Source organism: Aegilops tauschii, chromosome 4 (genome assembly GCF_002575655.3).
Source record: "Aegilops tauschii subsp. strangulata cultivar AL8/78 chromosome 4, Aet v6.0, whole genome shotgun sequence".
NCBI lineage: Eukaryota > Viridiplantae > Streptophyta > Magnoliopsida > Poales > Poaceae > Aegilops > Aegilops tauschii.
Genome location: NC_053038.3, coordinates 86,259,994 through 86,281,655, shown reverse-complemented (window position 1 = coordinate 86,281,655; position 21,662 = coordinate 86,259,994). Strand labels below are relative to the sequence as shown.

The window sequence follows — 21,662 nt, the reverse complement described above, 5'->3', positions numbered from 1 at the left end:
TTAAGGATTAATCTCACGGTAGTTTGTTGATAAATACAAATTTAGGCACTAGTGGTAATTTTTGTAAAACAAAAAAAAAGAAACTACAAAAAAAAGAAAAAAAAGAAAAAAAAGAAAAAAAAAGAAAAAACCCTCCCCCCACTGGGCCGACTGGCCCAGCTGGCCACCAGGCCGCCCGACCGGCCCACCCCTGCCTCAACCCTCGGGCCGGCCCACCCCGCGCCCCCACTCCCTTATCCCCCCACTCCCCCAGTACCCACCGACACTTCCCCACTCCCCCCACGAAAATATCCCCCCCTCTCCCCCGATTTGGATCGGGATCGAGGAGACCACCGTGCCTCGCCGTCGCCCGTCGTCGCAGGAGACCACGCCGCCACGCCGTAGCTCCTCCGCCGGCCTGCTTCCTCCTCCCCACCGGCCTACTTCCTCCTCCCCCGCCGGCCTGCTTCCCCCACCTCAACGGCCTGCCTCCTCGTCGCCCGGTCGTCGCCGTCAACCGCCTCGCGCCCCGCTGCCAATCCCCCTACGGCCCCAGTGAGCCCCGCCTCGCTCCCTCCTTCTCCCTCGTGCGCTCGCGCTCGTCGCCACGGTCCCCGCCGATCTCGCCTGCGGTTGACGCGCTCCGGCCGCGTCCGATGCGCGCTCACCGCGCCGTGCCCGCGCCCGCACCACGCCCGTCCGCCACCGTCGCCGTCCTCGCCATGCCCATCGCTGCGCGTCCGCGGCCACCCGACTGGGCCACGCTCGCCGTGCCCCCCCGCTCCACACCACCTCGCCTTCGCCCTTGCCGTGCTCGCCCGCGCTCCTCCGCCTTCGCCGACCGCTCCGGCGCCAGGCCGCGCCCACCCTGTGGCCGCTCTCCTAGCCGCTCCCCGCCGCCGCCCTCGCCGGCCATGCGCGCGCTCGCCCCTGCCGCTCCCCGCCGTCCAGGCGCTACCCCGCGGCGACGCCCGGGTTCGGCCGCCCCCGGGGCTCCTTTCGCCCGCACCCGAATGCCCGTGCCCGTTAAGGCCTATAGGGCCAATGACATGTGGGGCCCAGCCCACAGAATGAATTAAAATAATAATAATAATAAATTAATTAATAAAAATAAATAAATAAAATACAAATAAAAATAAATTTAATTAATTAACTAAATTAATTAAGTTAATTAATCCTGTTTAAATTAATCTAATTAGTTAGTTAATTTAATTAAACAGTAGTTAATTAGCTAACAGCCCTGACAGGTGGGACCCACCTGTCAGGTTGACCAGGTCAACGGTCAACGTTGACTGCTGACGTCAGCATGACATCATGCTGATGTCATAAATCCAAATTTCGAATTAAATTAAATAATTAATTAAATTCCAGAAATTATTAAAATCTTTAGAAAATCATATCTTTTAATCCGTAACTCGGATGGAAATACTTTGTACATGAAAGTTGCTCAGAACGACGAGACGAATCCGGATACGTAGCCCGTTCGTCCACCACACATCCCTAACCTATCGAACCTAAAACTTTTCTCCTCCGGTTCATCTGTCCGAAAACGCGAAACACCGGGGATACTTTCCCGGATGTTTCCCCCTTCGCCGGTACCACCTACTGTCGCGTTAGGACACACCTAGTACCGCTCATTGTCATGTCACGCATTGTCATGCTTATCTTTGCATTGTATTTACTATTTCTTCCCCCCTCTTCTCTCCGGTAGACTACGAGACCGACACTGCTGCTGCCCAGTTCGACTACGGAGTTGACGACCCCTCCTACTTGCCAGAGCAACCAGGCAAGCCCCCCCCTTGATCACTAGATATCGCCTATTCTCCTATATACTGCTTGCATTAGAGTAGTGTAGCATGTTACTGCTTTCCGTTAATCCTATACTGATGCATAGCCTATCCTTGCTACTACTGTTGTTACCTTTACCTGCAATCCTACATGCTTAGTATAGGATGCTAGTTTTCCATCAGTGGCCCTACATTCTTGTCCGTCTGCTGTGCTATACTATCGGGCCGTGATCACCTGGGCGGTGATCACGGGTATATACTTATATACTATATACATGACACATGTGATGACTACAGTCGGGTCGGCTCGTAGGAGTACCCGCAAGTGGATCTTTGTGGCGGAGCGACAGGGCAGGTTGAGACCACCTAGGCGAGAGGTGGGCCTGGCCCTGGACGGCGTCCGCGGTTACTTCGACATAACACGCATAACGAGTTCTTGGTATTTGATCTGAGTCTGGCCATTTGGTCTATACGCACTAACCATCTACGCGGGAGTAGTTATGGGTATCCCGGCGTCGTGGTATCAGCCGAAGCCTTCGTGACGTCAGTGACTGAGTGGCGCGTGCCGGATTGGACTGGAACGCCACTAGGCTAGGTCTGCTTCCGGCCGCGTACGCAACGTGCAGGTGTGCATAGGGCGATGGGCCCAGACCCCTGCGCGCATAGGGTTAGACCGGCGTGCTGACCTCTCTGTTGTGCTTAGGTGGGGCTGCGACGTGTTGATCTTTCGAGGCCGGGCATGACCCAGAAAAGTGTGTCCGGCCAAATGGGATCGAGCGTGTTGGGTTATGTGGTGCACCCCTGCAGGGAAGTTTATCTATTCGAATAGCCGTGTCCCTCGGTAAAAGGACGACCCGGAGTTGTACCTTGAGCTTATGACAACTAGAACCGGATACTGAATAAAATACACCCTTCCAAGTGCCAGATACAACCCGGTGATCGCTCTCTAACAGGGCGACGAGGAGGGGATCGCCGGGTAGGATTATGCTATGCGATGCTACTTGGAGGACTTCAATCTACTCTCTTCTACATGCTGCAAGATGGAGATGGCCAGAAGCGTAGTCTTCGACAGGACTAGCTATTCCCCTTTTATTCTGGCATTCTGCAGTTCAGTCCACTGATATGCCCCTTTACACATATACCCATGCATATGTAGTGTAGCTCCTTGCTTGCGAGTACTTTGGATGAGTACTCACGGTTGCTTCTCTCCCTCTTTTCCCCTTTTCCTTTCTATCTGGTTGTCGCAACCAGATGCTGGAGTCCAGGAGCCAGGCGCCACCGTCGACGACGACACCTATGACACTGGAGGTGCCTACTACTACGTGCAGCCCGCTGACGACGACCAGGAGTAGTTAGGAGGATCCCAGGCAGGTGGCCTGCGCCTCTTTCGATTTGTATCCCAGTTTGTGCTAGCCTTCTTAAGGCAAACTTGTTTAACTTATGTCTGTACTCAGATATTGTTGCTTCCGCTGACTCGTCTATGATCGAGCACTTGTATTCGAGCCCTCGAGGTCCCTGGCTTGTATTATGATGCTTGTATAACTTATTTATGTTTTAGAGTTGTGTTGTGATATCTTCCCGTGAGTCCCTGATCTTGATCGTACACATTTGCGTGCATGATTAGTGTACGGTCAAACCGGGGGCGTCACAAGTTGGTATCAGAGCCGACTGCCTGTAGGAATCCCCCTTTCCACACTCCTTGGCCGAAGTCGAGTCTAGACATTACAAAACTTTTTACTAACATGGCTGTGTGTCTTACGGGCCCACGTCGCCATTGGGTGGTACTAGGATCTTTTACTCCTCGACCTTTACTCTGGGGCTCTGAACTCTCTTCTACTCAGGTTAAACGAATTTACTAACTCTAACACTAGGATCCCGTGACCGCATTCACCCCAAAGTTGGATAAGCCATAGTTGTTTCTTAGAATAGTATTTTGAACAATTCACACACTGTCATTTGACTCCTTTGAAACGTCTTTGCTTTCAGATGGAACCCACGAGGCAGGTCGTGCACCACACGACGGCCATTGGTGCCTCGGGATCACCGGCTGTGCTAGCTGAGATGATGACCTATCTGGGTTATCGCTGGCACCCTGAGTACACCGTCTACGAGGAGTACCAGGACTTTAACCAGGAGCAGTACCGTGCCATCGTCCACCTCTACTCGCGGGAGTATGACTCCACTACTGTGCTGCACACCGCACATGGTGTTGGTGTGACCATCGATATGGCTGTCCACGATGCTGCCTATGCTGCTCTGACACGTCTTCGTGGAGAGTATCAGGAGTTGGACACCTCCCCTTTCAGGCACATTGCTATCGCATCTGATGTTGGTGCGGAGGGATACTATACTGCTGCCTACTCCACTGTCACCCGAGAGCCCTTCTACCATCAGAACCTGGTTCTGCATGCTGATGGGCTGGATCGAGCTAACCGAGCTCTTCGCCACGAGATGTACACCACCCGTCAGCACCTTTACCGTGCTCTGACGCTGCTGCACCCCTTTGTCCGATCTGGACAGCTACCGCGTACTGCGATCTACCCAGCCAGGACCGTGATGCCCCACGGTGTTGGTTGGCCAGAGGTGGGAGGCTACTCTCCCGCACTTGGTCCTCTTCTGCCACCTGAACGTCGGGCTCTACACCTGAGTATCCGCGGCCCCCAGTCTGCTGACGTGGAGGGCTATCCGTTGCCTCACTACCAGCTGTCGGGCTACGATTACCTCCACAGTACCTCTTGGGACTGATGTAGGCTTGCTTGTAGTGTTAGATGCATTCGCCGCGAGCCTGTGTGCCGCCTATGTTGTCTTAGTCTGTGTACTGAACTCTATGCATGACCCCTTTTGTAAGTTATGCCGACTACTATGTAGTAGCTATCGTGCTCCTTTCATTATGCATGTTTCATCATGAATGATTCTTGTCTTTGCAAATTTTCTCAATGCTGAACTACCCCTGTTATATATTAGCAGGATGGTTAGACCAGGTGGTCGTGGTCGTGGTGGCAATGCCCCACCACCACCTGAGTACATGGCTGGTATGATCCAACAGTTTGAAGTGAACCACCAATTCATGCAAAATATGATGGCTCAGTTTCCTCGCCCCAATATGGACCAGCAACCAACCCCAGTAACTCTGCAGGATTTCATGCGCCTGAACCCAACTGTGTACCGCAGCTCAACTCAGCCTCTGGATGCTGATGACTGGCTCCGTGACATCACCTATGAGATGGAGTCTGCCAATGTAGCCCCTGCCAGCTATGTCAACTTTGCTTCCTTCTTTCTGAAGGGACCCGCAGCTCAATGGTGGGACAGCCACAGGCGTACTCTGCCAGCTGGAACAATCATCACCTGGCCAGACTTCCAAGCTGCTTTCCGTGCCCGCTTCATTCCTCAGGGAATCACGGACCGGAAGAAGCGTGAGTTCCGCAACCTCACCCAAGGCAACAAAACTGTTGAAGCTTATCAGCGGGAGTTTCTGGACTTGTCTCGCTATGCTGAAGAGGACATTGCAACTGATGCACGCATACAGGAGAAGTTTCGTGATGGCCTTCAAGCTGACATCAAGCTCGCACTTCTAGTGCATGACTTTGCTGATTTCGCCACCTTGGTGAACAAGGCCATCAATGTCGAAACTGGCCTGCAGGAATACCAGAGCTCTCACAGGCGCAACCGTGACACGGGCTCCTCTTCGGGCCCGCCCTCACAGAAGCGTAAGATATGGATCCCGAACAGCATGTACCGTCCAAATGCATCTGCCCCAAGGCAAACCTATGCTGCACCTCGTCTGCCTCCACCACCATCTAGGCAGTCAAGACTTCCAGCTCCATCGTCCCAAGCTCCTGTTCCCACTCCCAATAATGGCTTGTGCTTCAGGTGTGGTCAACCAGGGCACCGTGCTAGAGAATGCAACCAGAACCAGAATCAACTAGCCCTTCCAGCAACTGGCCGTGGTAACAACCAGCCCCGCAACAACAATGCTAAGTCTTATGGTCGTGCTCATGCCAACCACATTGATCTCAATGAAGCTCAAGACCAGCCTGCTACTGTGATGGGTACACTCCTCGTAAATTCAGTACCAGCATCCGTTTTATTTGATACAGGTGCATCGCATTCATTCATGTCAGAAGATTTTGCATACAAGCACGACGTTAAATGTGAGGAGATGAACACCTCGGTATTGGTCAAAACCCCCGTGGGACAGTGTCAAACCTCCCTGGTTGGCATCGATGTCCCCGTGGAAATCGAAGGGCTGGAATTCTATGCCTCTCCCATTATCCTGAAGTCGTCTAACATCGACCTCATTTTGGGTATGGATTGGTTGAAAGCGCATACTGCTTCTATAGTTTGCGCCACTAAGACCGTCCATCTACTTCACCCTTCCGATGAAATAGTTGCTTACCAAGCTCATCTGGTGCAAAATGCCGAGGCCAGGCTCTATGCATTGAATGCATTGAACGCTGCACCACTCGAGGGCATTGAAAACATTCCCGTCGTGCGTGAATTCCTCGACGTCTTTCCTGAAGAACTTCCAGGGATTCCCCCTGCTAGAGCTGTCGAATTCATCATCGACTTGAAACCAGGCACCACTCCTATAGCCAAGCGACCCTACAAGATGCCGCCGCATGAACTCCTTGAGCTTAAGGAGGAAATCGACAATTCTCTTCGCAAAGGATTCATTCGCCCAAGTTGCTCTCCTTGGGGAGCACCTTCTCTCTTTGTCAAGAAGAAGGATGGGACAAACCGATTAGTTCAAGACTACCGTCCTATAAACCAAGCTACCATTCAGAATAAGTATCCTCTTCCTCGGATCAATGATTTGTATGATCAACTGGCTGGTTCATCAGTGTTCTCTAAGCTCGACTTGAGGCTGGGTTACCACCAGATCCGTGTTCGCGAAGAGGATATCCCAAAGACCGCCTTCGTGACTCGCTATGGTTCATACGAGTACACCGTCATGTCTTTCGGTTTAACCAATGCTCCAGCCACCTTCTCTCGTCTGATGAACTATATATTCATGGATTACCTTGACAAGTTCGTCGTGGTTTATCTGGATGATATCCTGGTATTTTCCAAGAACGAAGAAGAACATGCTGAACATCTTCGACTTGTGCTGGAAAAGCTACGAGAGCATCAACTATATGCCAAGTTCTCCAAATGTGAATTCTGGCTACCCGAAGTAACCTATCTTGGGCATGTCATCTCTAAGGATGGTATTGCCGTCAACCCTGAATGAGTCTAGGCTATCCTTGATTGGACTCCTCCCAAGAACGTTAAGCAAGTCAGAAGTTTTCTCGGTCTCGCCAGCTATTGCCGTCGATTCGTCGAGAACTTCTCCAAGATCGCCAGGCCTCTGACTAACCTGTTGCATAAGGGCGTCAAGTTCCAATGGACAGAAAAATGTTAGGAAAGTTTCCAGGCACTCAAAGGCAAGTTGACTTCTGCCCCAGTTCTAGCTCCACCTGATACTAAGAAGGACTTCGTCATTTACTGCGACGTTTCCCGTCAAGGATTAGGCTGTGTCCTAATGCAAGACTGCAAAGTGATTGCTTATGCCTCTCGGCAATTGCGCCCTCACGAAGAGAACTACCCAGTTCACGACCTCGAACTTGCTGCTGTCATTCATGCGCTGAAGCAGTGGCGACATTACCTTCTCGGTAATTGCTGCGAGATCTTCACTGACCACCAAAGTCTGAAGTATCTGTTTACTCAGCCAGACCTGAACCTCCGTCAGCAGAGATGGATGGAGCTTGTTGCAGACTTTGACTTGGGTATTTCCTATACGCCAGGCAAGGCTAATGTAATGGCTGATGCCTTGAGCCGCAAGTCTTACTGCAACCACCTCCAGGTTCACAAAGTTCAGCCCTCGCTTGTTGAAGAATTCAGGAAGCTGAACCTCCATATTGTTCCTCCGGGTGCACTCGCTCCCCCTCCTAAGGAGTTTGGCAAGGTGAACCTCCACGTTGTTACTAGGGTTCCCTCAATACCCTAGTTGCTAAACCAGATCTCGTGGACAGCATCAAAAGGCTACAGAAGTATGACTCTGAAGCCCACAAGATTAAGCGCTACCTCGCAGAAGGAAATCCCTCATTCTTCACTACTGCTGAAGATGGCACCTTATACTTCAAGGGCCGCCTAGTGGTGCCATGTGCAGAGAAAAACCTGGATATGACACAGGAGGTTATGAAAGAAGCTCATGATACGCCTCTATGTATCCACCCTGGTAGTACAAAGATGTACCAAGACATCCGTCAGAGATTCTGGTGGTCTAATATGAAGCGAGACATTGCTCGTTATGTCGCTGAGTGTGACGTTTGCCGTCGTATCAAAGCAGAACATCAAAGGCCTGCTGGAACTCTGCAACCTATCTCTATTCCTGAATGGAAATGGGACCATGTTGAGATGGACTTCGTCACTGGATTTCCCAAATCACAGAAAGGTAATGATGCTATTCTTGTCGTCATTGACCGGCTTTCCAAAGTTGCACATTTTCTGGCGGTCAAAGAAACGATCACTGCTAGTCAGTTGGCAACGCTCTATATGTCCAGGATTGTTTCACTCCACGGTATTCCATTGGTTATCAGCTCAGACCGTGGTAGCTTATTCACTTCAAGATTCTGGGCAAGTTTCCAAGAAGCTATGGGAACTCATCTGTCATTCAGTACTGCATTTCATCCTCAGTCGCAAGGGCAGGTTGAACGCGTCAACCAAGTTCTCGAAGACATGCTTTGAGCTTGTGTTATTTCCTTCGGCAAGAAATGGGAGGAATCTCTCCCGTATGCTGAGTTCTCTTATAATAATAGCTATCAAGCTAGTCTGAAGATGGCCCCCTTCGAAGTGTTATATGGACGAAAGTGTCGAACCCCTCTGAACTGGTCGAAAACTGGGGAACGTCCACTCTTCGGTCCGGATATTATCCAACATGCCGAAGAACAAGTCCGCATTATTCGTGAGAATCTCAAGACTGCTCAGTCACGTCAGAAGATTCAGTATGACCGTCATCATAAAGACATGGTCTATCAACCTAGCGAAAAGGCTTATCTTCGAGTCACACCAATGAAGGGTGCTCACCGCTTTGGAATCAAGGGCAAACTAGCTCCTCGCTATATTGGCCCATTCACTATTCTCGAAAGGCGTGGAAAAGTGGCATACCAACTGGAGCTTCCGCCGAACCTTTCTCAGGTTCACGATGTGTTCCATGTGTCACAGCTCCGCCGTTGCTTCAAGGACCCAATCCGAGCAGTGGATCATGAAGTACTCGAATTGCAGCAGGACCTCTCCTATAAGGAGCATCCGGTCCGCATTCTCGACCAAGCTGAACGCCGCACACGTCAGAAGGCGATCAAGTTTCTCAAAGTCCAGTGGTCGCACCATTCTGAAGATGAAGCCACTTGGGAACGAGAGGATCGTCTGCGCGAAGAATACCCCACACTTTTTCCTTCTACCTCCTAAATCTCGGGACGAGATTTCTTGTAGTGGAGGAGAATTGTGACGCCCGGATAATCAAGCTATAGTAAACCTCTGCTAATGGTGCCACGTCACCTCGGTTACTGTTGATAAACTCGAGTTAGTTCAAAAACGATTCAAATTAAAATTCAAAATCAAGCAAACAATAAAATATTTTCGAATATTAAAACTAAAATGTTCGGGTTGTGTCAAATAAATCGTAAGTAATTATGGTGGAGAAACCAAGCTTTGACAAAATGTTTAAAGGCTCTAAAACAATTAAAACAATAGTGAAAACAATTAAACAAATGCCTATTGAATTTATAAAATGCTAAAACTATTTTATTATGGGTTAAGGATTAATCTCACAGTAGTTTGTTGATAAATACAAATTTAGGCACTAGTGGTAATTTTTGTAAAACAAAAATAAAAGAAACTACAAATAAAAAAAGAAGAAAAATAAAGAAAAAAAAGAAAAAAAAGAAGAGAAAACCCTCCCCCACTGGGCCGACTAGCCCAGCTGGCCACCAGGCCGCCCGACCGGCCCACCCCTGCCTCAACCCTCGGGCCGGCCCACCCCGCGCCCCCACTCCCTTATCCCCCACTCCCCCAGTACCCACTGACACTTCCCCACTCCCCCCACGAAAATATCCCCCCCTCTCCCCCGATTTGGATCGGGATCGAGGAGACCACCGTGCCTCGCCGTCGCCCGTCGTCGCAGGAGACCACGCCGCCACGCCGGAGCTCCTCCGCCGGCCTGCTTCCTCCTCCCCACCGGCCTACTTCCTCCTCCCCCGCCGGCCTGCTTCCCCCACCTCAACGGCCTGCCTCCTCGTCGCCGTCAACCGCCTCGCGCCCCGCTGCCAATCCCCCTACGGCCCCAGTGAGCCCCGCCTCGCTCCCTCCCTCTCCCTCGTGCGCTCGCGCTCGTCGCCGCGGTCCCCGCCGATCTCGCCCGCGGTTGACGCGCTCCGGCCGCGTCCGATGCGCGCTCACCGCGCCGTGCCCGCGCCCGTCCGCCACCGTCGCCGTCCTCGCCATGCCCATCGCTGCGCGTCCGCGGCCACCCGACTGGGCCATGCTCGCCGTGCCCCCCCGCTCCACACCACCTCGCCTTCGCCCCTGCCGCGCTCGCCCGCGCCCCTCCGCCTCCGCCGACCGCTCCGGCGCCAGGCCGCGCCCATCCCGTGGCCGCTCTCCTAGCCGCTCCCCGCCGCCGCCCTCGCCGGCCATGCGCGCGCTCGCCCCTGCCGCTCCCCACCGTCCAGCCGCTGCCCCGCGGCGACGCCCGGGTTCGGCCGCCCTTGGGGCTCCTTTCGCCCGCACCCGAATGCCCGTGCCCGTTAAGGCCCATAGGGCCAATGACATGTGGGGCCCAGCCCACAGAACGAATTAAAATAATAATAATAATAATAATAATAATAATAATAATAATAATAATAATAATAATAACTTATGTCTGTACTCAGATATTGTTGCTTCCGCTGACTCGTCTATGATCGAGCACTTGTATTCGAGCCCTCGAGGCCCCTGGCTTGTATTATGATGCTTGTATGACTTATTTATGTTTTAGAGTTGTGTTGTGATATCTTCCCGTGAGTCCCTGATCTTGATCGTACACATTTGCGTGCATGATTAGTGTACGGTCAAATCGGGGGCGTCACAGGGAGGCAGGCCATGCAGCGGTGCTAGCCTGCTAGGGGAGGCCCAATATAGTCTCGATGGCTTAGGTGGACGTGCAACGGACGAAATTTGAAGTATGACGGCGGACGAAATTACGGTGTAAGAAGCAATAGCCTGTTTCTTATTTTATATACTAGTAGAAAGCCCGTGCGTTGCCACGGACCTTTGTTTTTTGATTATATATATATATATATATATATATATATATATATATATATATATATATATATATATATATATATATAGTTCAGCCGGGAGTAGTAAATATGTCGTAGTTCCCCGCCAAAATAATAAATATATAATGCATATCAAAATTTACATGTATAGGAAAGATAATCTACAACAATTGAAAAATAATTGAAATCAATTTCACTTGCAATGTAATTTGACGATGTACATACAAAACAGGCAATGATCCAAATAATTATCTGTTACAAACTAAATTATACTTAATACGCTTGAGATATTCCCGTACAACGTCAGGAATGTTGTCTTTAACTTCGTTCGCACGGTACTTCAACAAGTACAATAAAAATTTCATTTTCAGCTCATAACCAACCTGCACGAGCTTTCACGTGAAAGATTTAAGAATGTGCAACAAAGAATGCTCACTGTGCATTGTATGTACAACATGGTTCTATATTTTGACCATATATATACAATGCAGTGTCTCACTTTATTTGGATGCCCCTCGATGACTCTCCCATGATGCAGGTTCCTCAACTCCTTCCTCTGTTGGCTCTGGTAACAAATTGTTGGGTTGCCTCCACCATGTGTGAATAGAGCAGGAACTTTGTAATCTCCCAACATTTCAACACCCGACTAAGGAAGTGAATGGAAGTAAAAAAATAATACTTTTCAATGATGTATCCTTAATAGATGGATTTAACTATACAAATTAGCGAGTAAACAGCCGTTTTACGAAAACAAAATAGTGAATTAATCTTTATGCCTCCACATAAAAAACATTTTAAAGTCCATTTTCTAGACAAGTTCACAGATGTAAACCTCTAGAAGTTTTTAGTTATTATTCCTTAATATCAACTAATTGTAGAGATAGTTTTTTGTATCAAATTAAACCAAACAGCACATATGATCCTTGCTATCAACCTATGAATCTGCCTAAGCATGTAAGTTTGTAAATTGTTTCATTGGTCATGTGTCTCCAAAGCATCATGTGATATATTTATTTTCATTTGGAGGGATTAGGCATGCTCTTCTCCTTTTTTTCCCAGCTCCCAGACTTAAGAACTTGCAGTCCTATCCAAAGACTGAGATTAAAAAAACCCGAGAACCCAAAATAGCATGCAGATGCAGACACTCAAAATTGCATGAATCCTAAAAGATTGAAGAATGGGGAGTGGAGGAGAGGTTATCGGGTGGTTGCGCGGCCACCCACACCCTGTTGTGTGCTAATTGCAATTAACCTATTCTAGCACACTTTACCAAGATATTATCCGTTTCATGCATGAAAAACAATTGAATGGTCAATGAGAAATTGGAGAAAACTTCTAAAAACATTGCCATCTAGATATATCGGAATTTCAGTCGAGTTGGTTTATTTCAAGTGCGTCATTGAATTCCGTCGCACATATTTGCAATTTCAGTAAATGCCTCGGATAGGGTCCAAAATATATACCCGGTGTGCGGCCTATGAATGCATATGAAAGATAAATCTACGAGTGGTAGCTATTAGAAACAATAAACCATGACATCAAAGGACAAAATACCTTGCCATATTGTACGATGAGATGTTGTCTATCCCATGTCAGCTAATCTCGTGCTGAATCTAATATCATGGACTGAGTAAGAAAAATAATTTAGAAACATGTTGGTACTAATGATACTGAACGTGCATTGGTACGGTAAATGAATTAATCAGGTCATGTAAGGGCATGTCTAACGTATGCCCCCTTAGCCCTTTATCAATTTGTTTAGTGAATACTATGGAATCGATCGCCAGAATAATTTTTTTGCCAACCAACTTCCATGCATGTCTTCTTCCTCTCCTACATCCTCCTCCCGCTCCGCAACCACCTTCTTACGCCAGCCAAACCACAGTACCCCAGCAACCACAACCGTGTTGAGATCAGATCCGTACTGCAACCAAGCTGACCTTCACCACAACCAGCTTTGTGCCTTCATTGTCACGTCAAGCTTACACAACTCGTGCATCTCAATGAATATTTGAGATCATTGCAAAGGTTTCTGTAAAAAACATAATATGTTTTTCTAACATATAGTCTAAATTTCCCTTTTTCATGTTTAAAAAGATCTATCAAAGGAGTTGAGATGAAAGCCAAAATGAAGAAGAGACAAAACTAGCATATATTCGTAAGGAAGATTTATTTCCAACTTATGCACCTGAGGCTGGTTGGGAATCATACATAGCAAGCAATCAACATGCTCTTCTTTTTCGTGGATATAGGTGAAGGACACCCATTAAAAAAAAGGAAGTTCCTAAACTGAAGAAATAATCAATTTGTGATATTTTATCTAATGAGAAGTAGAAAGCATGTTGTCCTATCTGATTTGCTTTGTTGCCAATGGCTAGCAAAGTTCTACCACCTGTTAATATTTGCAATGCTCGATGGTTGTAATTTGCCAACATCCTCTTAAAACCAACAACAGCAAATTAGCACCAACAAATTATCCTCTCAACTCGTCAACCAATTTGCTCCATAAAATCTAGAAAACTTTGGGCGTACGTGGAGCCAGGGATCGTGAAAGGCGCTCAGGCTCTCTTGCTTTTTTGTCGGTGAGGGGCATGCCTAGCTAAGCTCCCAAGTCACTACACGCACCTAAAGAATCCATGACTCGATGTAAGTTCTGCTATATATTGGTGAAACCTCTAAAGGCACACTTCATTGAATCATCTTTTCTTGAGTGAGAAGAACAAAAAAATATTAGGTTAACAAAATATCTAGTGACTGAAAATTATTACCCTATCTGCACCCTTATTTTTACCAAAATAGTGTCCATAATTCGATAAGAAAATGATATTGTCTAAACAAACTTTACAAATAAATAAATGATACAATAACAAATTGTAAATTTTGCCAAATTTATTGTGCATATGCATTCACACGGGAAATATAGTATATTCTGAGACATGACATCACTGCACTTGCATTATCTTTTGCTTGAGGTGGGACCGGGTAGATCACATAATTTCAAGTACGAACCAATGAATTCAGCAATGAAAGTTGAAATCATCCAGAAAATGCACCGGCTAAATGCAAAATCTTTTTCCTTTGTTAAGTAAATGCAAAATCATATTACCACATCCATAGTGCGCCGGATGCAGCTGGACCCTCACGGCCTTCCGACCTCCACTTTCTCAAGGAACTACCTATTCTCGTTGTTCTCCTCTTAAGTAACATCCATCAAGAAATCAAAAAGTAAATATGATCGGCATCAACATAACATCACCATGAAAAATCAAATATCCAACCATGATATTTCGGTGCCAGGCAAATTAGTTGAGATTACGAATCTTTCATGATAATTCTCACAATCACAAAGGAACAAACATGATTATTCCATCATATCAGAGAAACTGTGACAACCTATATTTATCGAAGAAAAACAATAATATTGATGCATTACCTCCATACCTCGAACCTGAGTAAAAGTTTCACTTCTTCACATGATCTTTAATATTGAAATTGAGATGTATTTTTCACTTGGTGGAAATAAATCTTCTAAATTCCATACAATAGCTGCTAATTTGTAGGGTAGTTTATCTTATCGCATACAATCTGCTATGAAGCTGTTGGATTTACAGTCTCACCTAGACTAACTGAGACAGTACAGATCATTTCCCATGTAAAACTGCACTGAACTTTTTACTCTTCAAACTGAAAGTGTTAATTCCACCTGCTTGAGCATTGTTGGGCATATGATTTTAATCCAGATAAACAACTACATCCTACTGATGTGGAAAGCTAAACTATGTCATTTAGTTCATTTGAAATATCCATGTTAATCCTGCCAATCAGCTATATTTGAAGTATTGTTCTATTCACTCATGTGTAGTTTCATATATTTGTCTTAGTTGCTTATCTCATCCATCTATTAATTAATTGCTAGAATGTTAGCTGTAGATGGAATATGCATTTTGCTCACCTTAGTAAAGAAAGTTACTAATTCTCCTTGAGGATTTTACTCCAGGTAACCTACTTAATCAAGCGTGGGGGCACACATCTTTCAGTCACACATATCAAAACCATACTGTAATTAGCACCAAACAACCCATCTCATTCATGCATACACCTAAGATAAAAAGAAGGGAAAGTCTCCAAACAGAGAAAGACCGCTCATATAAAATCGAAAGTTTGGTCCATGAGGCAGGCGAACTGCAGCCAGAACAAGTAAGCAAGCACCTACATCACAGGCCACACTACAGAAAGTGCAACCCGTGCTTACCAGATGCTCCACAAGCAGCTCCCGCCATGGTTTGCATCTTACTGAAAGGTCATGTAGAAGTATGAATTACTAACCATTACAAAATCATGACCCGTTGCATTAATCATCGAGCCGAGCAAAGTGCACAACCAAATAAATAATACTCTCTCTATCCCATAATATAAGATATTTTTACAACCAATATATGAGTACATTGGTTGTAATAACATCTTATATTATATGACGAAGGGAGTATTATTCTCCTGAACTGACCTGAATCTGATACACCACAAGCATAACAAAGCAATAGAGTGCACCAAAGTGAAAAGGTGTTTGTATAAGCAGATTGTCAGATAATTTTGAGGGGTTCACTGACGAGCAAATTAAAGCAACATATGCATGTCATAGAAACACACTATCATATACACCCGGCGTATTCTGAAAGAAAATGCTGTTATACTTACTACTCTTCCAAACTTATTTCTTGAAGGAAATACATATATACTGACAAATACACATCATCTTTGTTTTAGTCCATATACCTGTGTAAGCTCTGCGAACATGAACTTCTCTTTTGCAGGGGGAACCTGAGACTAAAATGGTTCGTTAGTAAACATGCCATTGCAAACTTAGCTAGATCTCTTCTAGCCAGTTAATGCCATCTGAATCTGTTTCCATCGTGCGTCATTAAGGACCTTGAACAAGCAGAAGCAGAATACATAGCATTTGCGTTGCATCATTTTTTCACAACGACCATGAGTATAACAAAAGGATAAAATGTGTCTGAAGCCCGAACGCTAGAGTATGGTATATTTCTGTTTGTTGAATAGGGTTGGAGCTGAGTACCTCTATATTGCAAAGGGTACAGAAGAGTGCCTCCTTGCCATAGTTTTCTTGTTGGTAAACTTCATCTTCTTCGAGACAATCCTCTTTCTTAAAAATTGCACAACAAAAACAACCTGTTCCTAAACATGGTCTATGCTTTTAGATTTCCTCGTTGGGTTCCAATCCTGATTTGCCAGCTTCTTCTTGAGTGTCTATGTTTGCTTTAAATCAAAAGGATATACTGCATTAGTATTCGTACTTCGATAGCAGTTTTATCAGGTATGTTAGGGCATCTCGTAAATTGTGATTCAACCAATTTCCGTCTTACTTGCTATTGCTAAATTTGTACAATAATAATATACTTCTATGTTGAAAGAACTTCTCTCAATTCGATCATACCAATATTTTAGTTGATGCCATTACAAGAAAAAAATAACTGCAAGCAGCACCATGAGTTACTGAGTACACATACTTTTGAGCTAATCTATTTTTCCAGTTAGTGTAATAAAACTGGTTGAATGGACCATAAAGTCTAGAATCTCAAATCTCTAAATAGAAATAATAATAGCGGCAGAGTATTGTGGTTGTATTAGAAAGGTAACTTACAACAATTAATAGTGCATGCAACATATCCTGGTCAACTTGTGTGCACCGTCATCGGTCCTCCTATACACAATCAGATGCTTCACACCTGCACCGACACACAGTCTCATTTCATCCCCAACTAAAACACGTCAAGGCTGGCAAAGCATCGACAAATTCACATAGCCAGTTAGCCACAGCCCACAACACCACTACTCACAGTGGATACCAGTTTACATACAAGGGGCGAGATGCAAAATTCGTTGTAACCAATCTTCATGTCGTTTGAGAGAACCTGAAGAATACAGCAAGCCGCATGATGTGTCTTCTACTCCGCTCCTTCTGTGCTGTGATGATGACGGTGCTGATGCGAGCAGCAGATAATGTCCTTCCTCGTCGCGAGCTTGGCAACCCTGCCGGAGATGGAGGAGAACGACGACCACCGATGGTGCACGACGACATTCGTAGGAGAGAGTAGCGGGATCAAGGGAGCAGAGAACTGAGACCTCAGTTCCATTGAAGTGAGGGCTGGCCGACACGGTGCGTCGGGATGTTGATGACAATGGGCAGAGGTGGATCTCGCCTCAATGATGTTATAGGGGTAGGCACCTATGCGCCGACGCGGGGAACGGGGCGGCGGCTGCATCCATGGCTCCATGCCCTGACCCGATCGAGTGACTGGCGGCGGCGGATCTCGCCTTGGGGACGTTCCAGAAAACTCATGCAGACGCGCGGGATGGCGGCCGCATCTGGTGGAGAGAGCAAGGAGGTTACGAGAGGGAGAGAGGGAGGCAGAGGGGTGAGGCAGCACGAAGTGGAGCTCGTCTGTAAGATCATCCAAGGTTTTTGTCTGGGGACGGTTGTGGCGCCCTCAATTCAATCGTACACTAATCATACACACAAATGTGTACGATCGAGATCAAGGACTCACGGGAAGATATCACAACACAACTCTAGACACAAATTAAAATAATACAAGCTTTATATTACAAGCCAGGAGCCTCGAGGGCTCGAATACACAAGAGTCAGCGGAAGCAACAATATCTGAGTACAGACATAGATTAGACAAGTTTGCCTTAAGAAGGCTAGCACAAAAGCAACATCGATCGAAAAGGCAAGGCCTTCTGCCTGGGAGCCTCCTAACTACTCCTGGTCGTCGGCGGTCTCCACGTTGTAGTAGGCACCCTCGGGGTAGTAGCAGTCGTCGGTGGGGTCGTCTGGATCCTGGGCTCCACCATCTGGTTGCATCAACCAGAAAGAAGAAAGAAGTGGGAAAAGGGGGAGCAAAGCAACTGTGAGTACTCATCCAAAGTACTCGCAAGCAAGGATCTACACTACATATGCATCGGTATCAATGAAAAGGGTTGTATCTGTGGACTGGACTGCAGAATGCCAGAAGAGAAGGGGAAAGCCTAGACTATCGAAGACTAGCATCTTCTGGAAACCACCATCTTGCAGCAACAGGAGGGAGTAGAGTAGCATAAAGTAAAGTAGTAGTAGTGTTATCAACCTCGGCCAGAGATCCTTTCTCGACTCCCTGCGAGAAAGCAATCCCAGAGCCATACTATCCATTTCTCATCACAATCCATTTCTCATCACAAGTATCCAGTTCTAGTTGTATCGATCGGGATACAACTCCAAGTGTCCATTACCGTAGGACAGGCTATCGATAGATGTTTTCTTCCCTGCAGGGGTGCACCAACTTACCCACCACGCTCGATTAACTCTGGCCGGACACACTTTCCTGGGTCATGCCCGGCCTCGGCCAAACAATATGCCGCAGCCCGACCTAGGCTTAATAGAGAGGTCAGCACGCCGGACTAAACCTATGCCCCCAGGGGTCATGGGCCATCGCCCCGGGAACTCCTACACGTTGCGAGGGCGGCCAGTGAGCAGACCTAGCTACCTCCTTAAAAAAGGCAAGTGCTTACCAGTCCAACCAGCGTGCGCCGCTCAGTCGCTGACGTCTATTAAGCTTCGGCTGGTACATACGACGCAGAATGCCCATACTATGCCCACGTGATGGTTAGTGCTATCAGGCCAGAGGCCCCTCGGATCAAATATCCAAATCGTAGTGGATTAGGAATGCGCGGTAACAAGCAGAGACTCACGAAAGATGTGACCTTGTTGCCCCGTCTCGAGGACTTGCGGCAAGGGCTAGGAATGCCCGGCCACGCCTCGTAATTATCTCGCGGGCACCCTCCAGGTCAACCCGTCTCCACATCTCTCGCGGGTACCCCTCAGGGTCGACCCGCCCTTCCAAGCAACAGTTGTAAAGTCCAAGTATCCGTGTGTCCAAACATCAAGGGGAAAACCCGAGGAATCACCCCCAGTGAATTCCACTCGATGTAATCATCAAGGTGAACGTAAGAGGATCCACCCTCCAGGTTCACACTTGAGGGGTTGCACGACAGAGCCGTATCGGAAGTGGTCAAGGCGGAATCGCCCTCGATGACCACGACCGAATAGCTACACTACAGGGTTAACATCAGAAGTGCTGATGAGGTCTCACCCTCGGCACTCGATAGAAACCCAGTAGTGTCGAGCAACTAAGGGGAAAGTGATGTGCGGTGCCGGGGCCTGGTCTTCGATCCCGTTGATCGGGTCTTCGATGATGAAGCAGGGGCAACAAGGACAAGGTGGGGGTCACTGATGGATCACTAACCAACCTATACTAATCAGTTTAGGATAAGCAGGTAAGGTAACAATAAGCAAGTTACAAAAGCAGGCTATGCATCAGAATAGGAGCAAACAATTACAGTAGGAAAATCTAATGCAAGCATGAGAGAAAGGAAATGAGCGATATCGGGATGATCAAAGGGGGGGCTTGCCTGGAAGCTCTGCTGAAAGGAAGAAGTGTCGTCGTCGACGTAGTCGATCACAGGGGCAGCATCGGTCTCGGGGTCTACCGGAGAGAAGAGGGGGACGAAACAATAAATATAGAGCAAACAAAGTCAACACTAAGCATGACATGACGAAAAGCAGAACTAGGGGTGTTCTAACGTAGTGCTGCACGGTATAGGTGAAGAGGGAAATCAACCGGGAAGGTATTCCCGGTTCCGGACCTGTGTCAGGCAGATGACCGAAGGGGGAAAGTTCCATGTTCAGCATGGTAGGGGCATGTAACAGGTGAACAGACCGCGTATTCGGATTCGTCTCGTTTTTCTGAGCAACTTTCGTATAGAAAATATTTTCATCTGAGCTACGCTTTATTAACTACGATTTTCTAAAGATTTAAACATTTTCTGCAATTTCTGAAATTTATATTAATTCAAAAAAAGCAAAAAAGCTAAGTGCACCCGGTGCAGTGCACCTAGGGGCTGACCAATGGGTCCAGGGGGTCCGGTTGACCAGTCAACATTTGACTGGTCAACAGGGGGTGGGGCCCCCTGTCATACACATAATAGCTAATAGCACTTTAACCTAGTTTAGTTAGTAGGTTAATTAAACTTAAATAGTTAATTAAACAGGATTAAGTAATTAATTAATTAATTAATTTATTTACATATATTTTTGAAACTCTTTTTTTATAAAAAAGGGGCCGGTGGGGCCTACTGGGCAGTGGCCCATAGGCCTTAGCGGGGCGTGGGCGAAACGGGGCGGAGCCCCAGGGGTGCGGGCATAGCCCGGCAGGGCGACGGGGAAAAGCTGGGCGCCGGCGGCCAGGGCCCACGCGGTCGACGACCGGAGTAGGGCGGCGGGGTTAGGGAAGGGGAGCACGGCACGGGGCAGCGAAGCAGAGCGGCACAGCGGCGGCAGCAGCAGATAGCGGCAGCAGCTGCAGAGAGCCGCGGCAGGAAGCAACAGCGGGCAGGAGCAGGAAGCAGCAGGGCGCGACTGGAGCCTGCAGGCGCGCGGGGCGTGGCAGGGCATGGCTGGTGCGGCTGGGGGGGGGGGGGGGGGGGGGGCAGGGCACGCAGGCGCGGTGCACGCCGGCGACCTCCCGACGCGGCGAAGGTGCTCCGACAGGTCGTTTCCGGCGACGAGAGGACTCGCGGATGGGGGACTGCGAAAGCCTGGAGTGCGGCGAGTCCAGCGGTGGTCCTGGTCCGTGCCGTGGTGGACTACACCGGCGACGGCGACGAGCTGATGCGGCGGCCGGAGCGGAGCTCGAAGAATTCATCGCCTCGCAACAGGTTCGATCCAACGAAGGTACAAGCAGTGCCTACGGTTCACCAGAAGCTCACTGGTGCTACACAAAGGAGCAGAGGAGCTCGGGCGTGAAGCTCTTCGGCCATGGTGGCGGCCGGAGCTCGGAGCTCGTGGAAGGGCGGTCAGAGAATGGGAACGACACCTAGAAGGAAAAGAGGATCGAGGCGGAGCTCACTGTGATGCTCGGGGAAGGCTCGGGGGTGCCGGGGACGATCGGAGATGGGTAGATCGACGCGGTGGCGCGCCAGCGATGCGGAGGAGGGGATTGGCTCGATCCCGACGATGTCGCACCGTGTTGCTCGAATCCATTCCCGTGGATGACGAAGACGAAGCCGGCGAGTCTCCTGGACACAGTGGTGTAGCTAGAGGTGGCCGGTGGATGCGGTGGTTCACGACGGCGAGGTCCGGTGCGCCGTGGCAATCTCGAACCAGAGCGGGGAGAGGGTGGGGGAGTGAAGGAGAGTCGAGCTAGGGTTCGGGGGAGTGGTGCCGCTCTTAAGTAGGGCGAGGGGGGCATGGATGCGCGCCACGGCGCCATGGCGTCCGTGGATGTGCTCCATGATGCCTCCCTGCTACAGGCTGAAGAAAACAAGTGTGGGCTGGGCCTTCGTACACTGTAGCACTTAGGTCCAGTGGAGCAGTAGCGGCTAGGCTTTTTCTTTCTCCCTTTTTTATTATTTCTTAAGCCTCTGTTTTGCACTTAATTGGAGCACCAAATGACTTTTGTAAAATGTGCCGCTAGCCACATTAAATACTTTGCAATGTTTAGTATTGCCATAAAAGGTGTGGTGAGCATTTGAACTCATT

At 48.2% G+C, this 21,662-nt stretch overlaps 1 long non-coding RNA gene across 1 annotated transcript; it reads right to left on the bottom strand.

The window, feature by feature from the left end:
• Positions 1-17,667: 17,667 nt before the first annotated feature.
• Positions 17,668-21,424, bottom strand: LOC141021210 (uncharacterized). The gene is made up of 3 exons (XR_012181439.1): positions 21,031-21,424; positions 19,535-19,608; positions 17,668-17,941 (listed from the first exon to the last, which is right to left on the bottom strand). It is a non-coding gene; the product is annotated as an uncharacterized lncRNA (long non-coding RNA).
• Between the last annotated feature and the right edge of the window lie 238 nt (positions 21,425-21,662).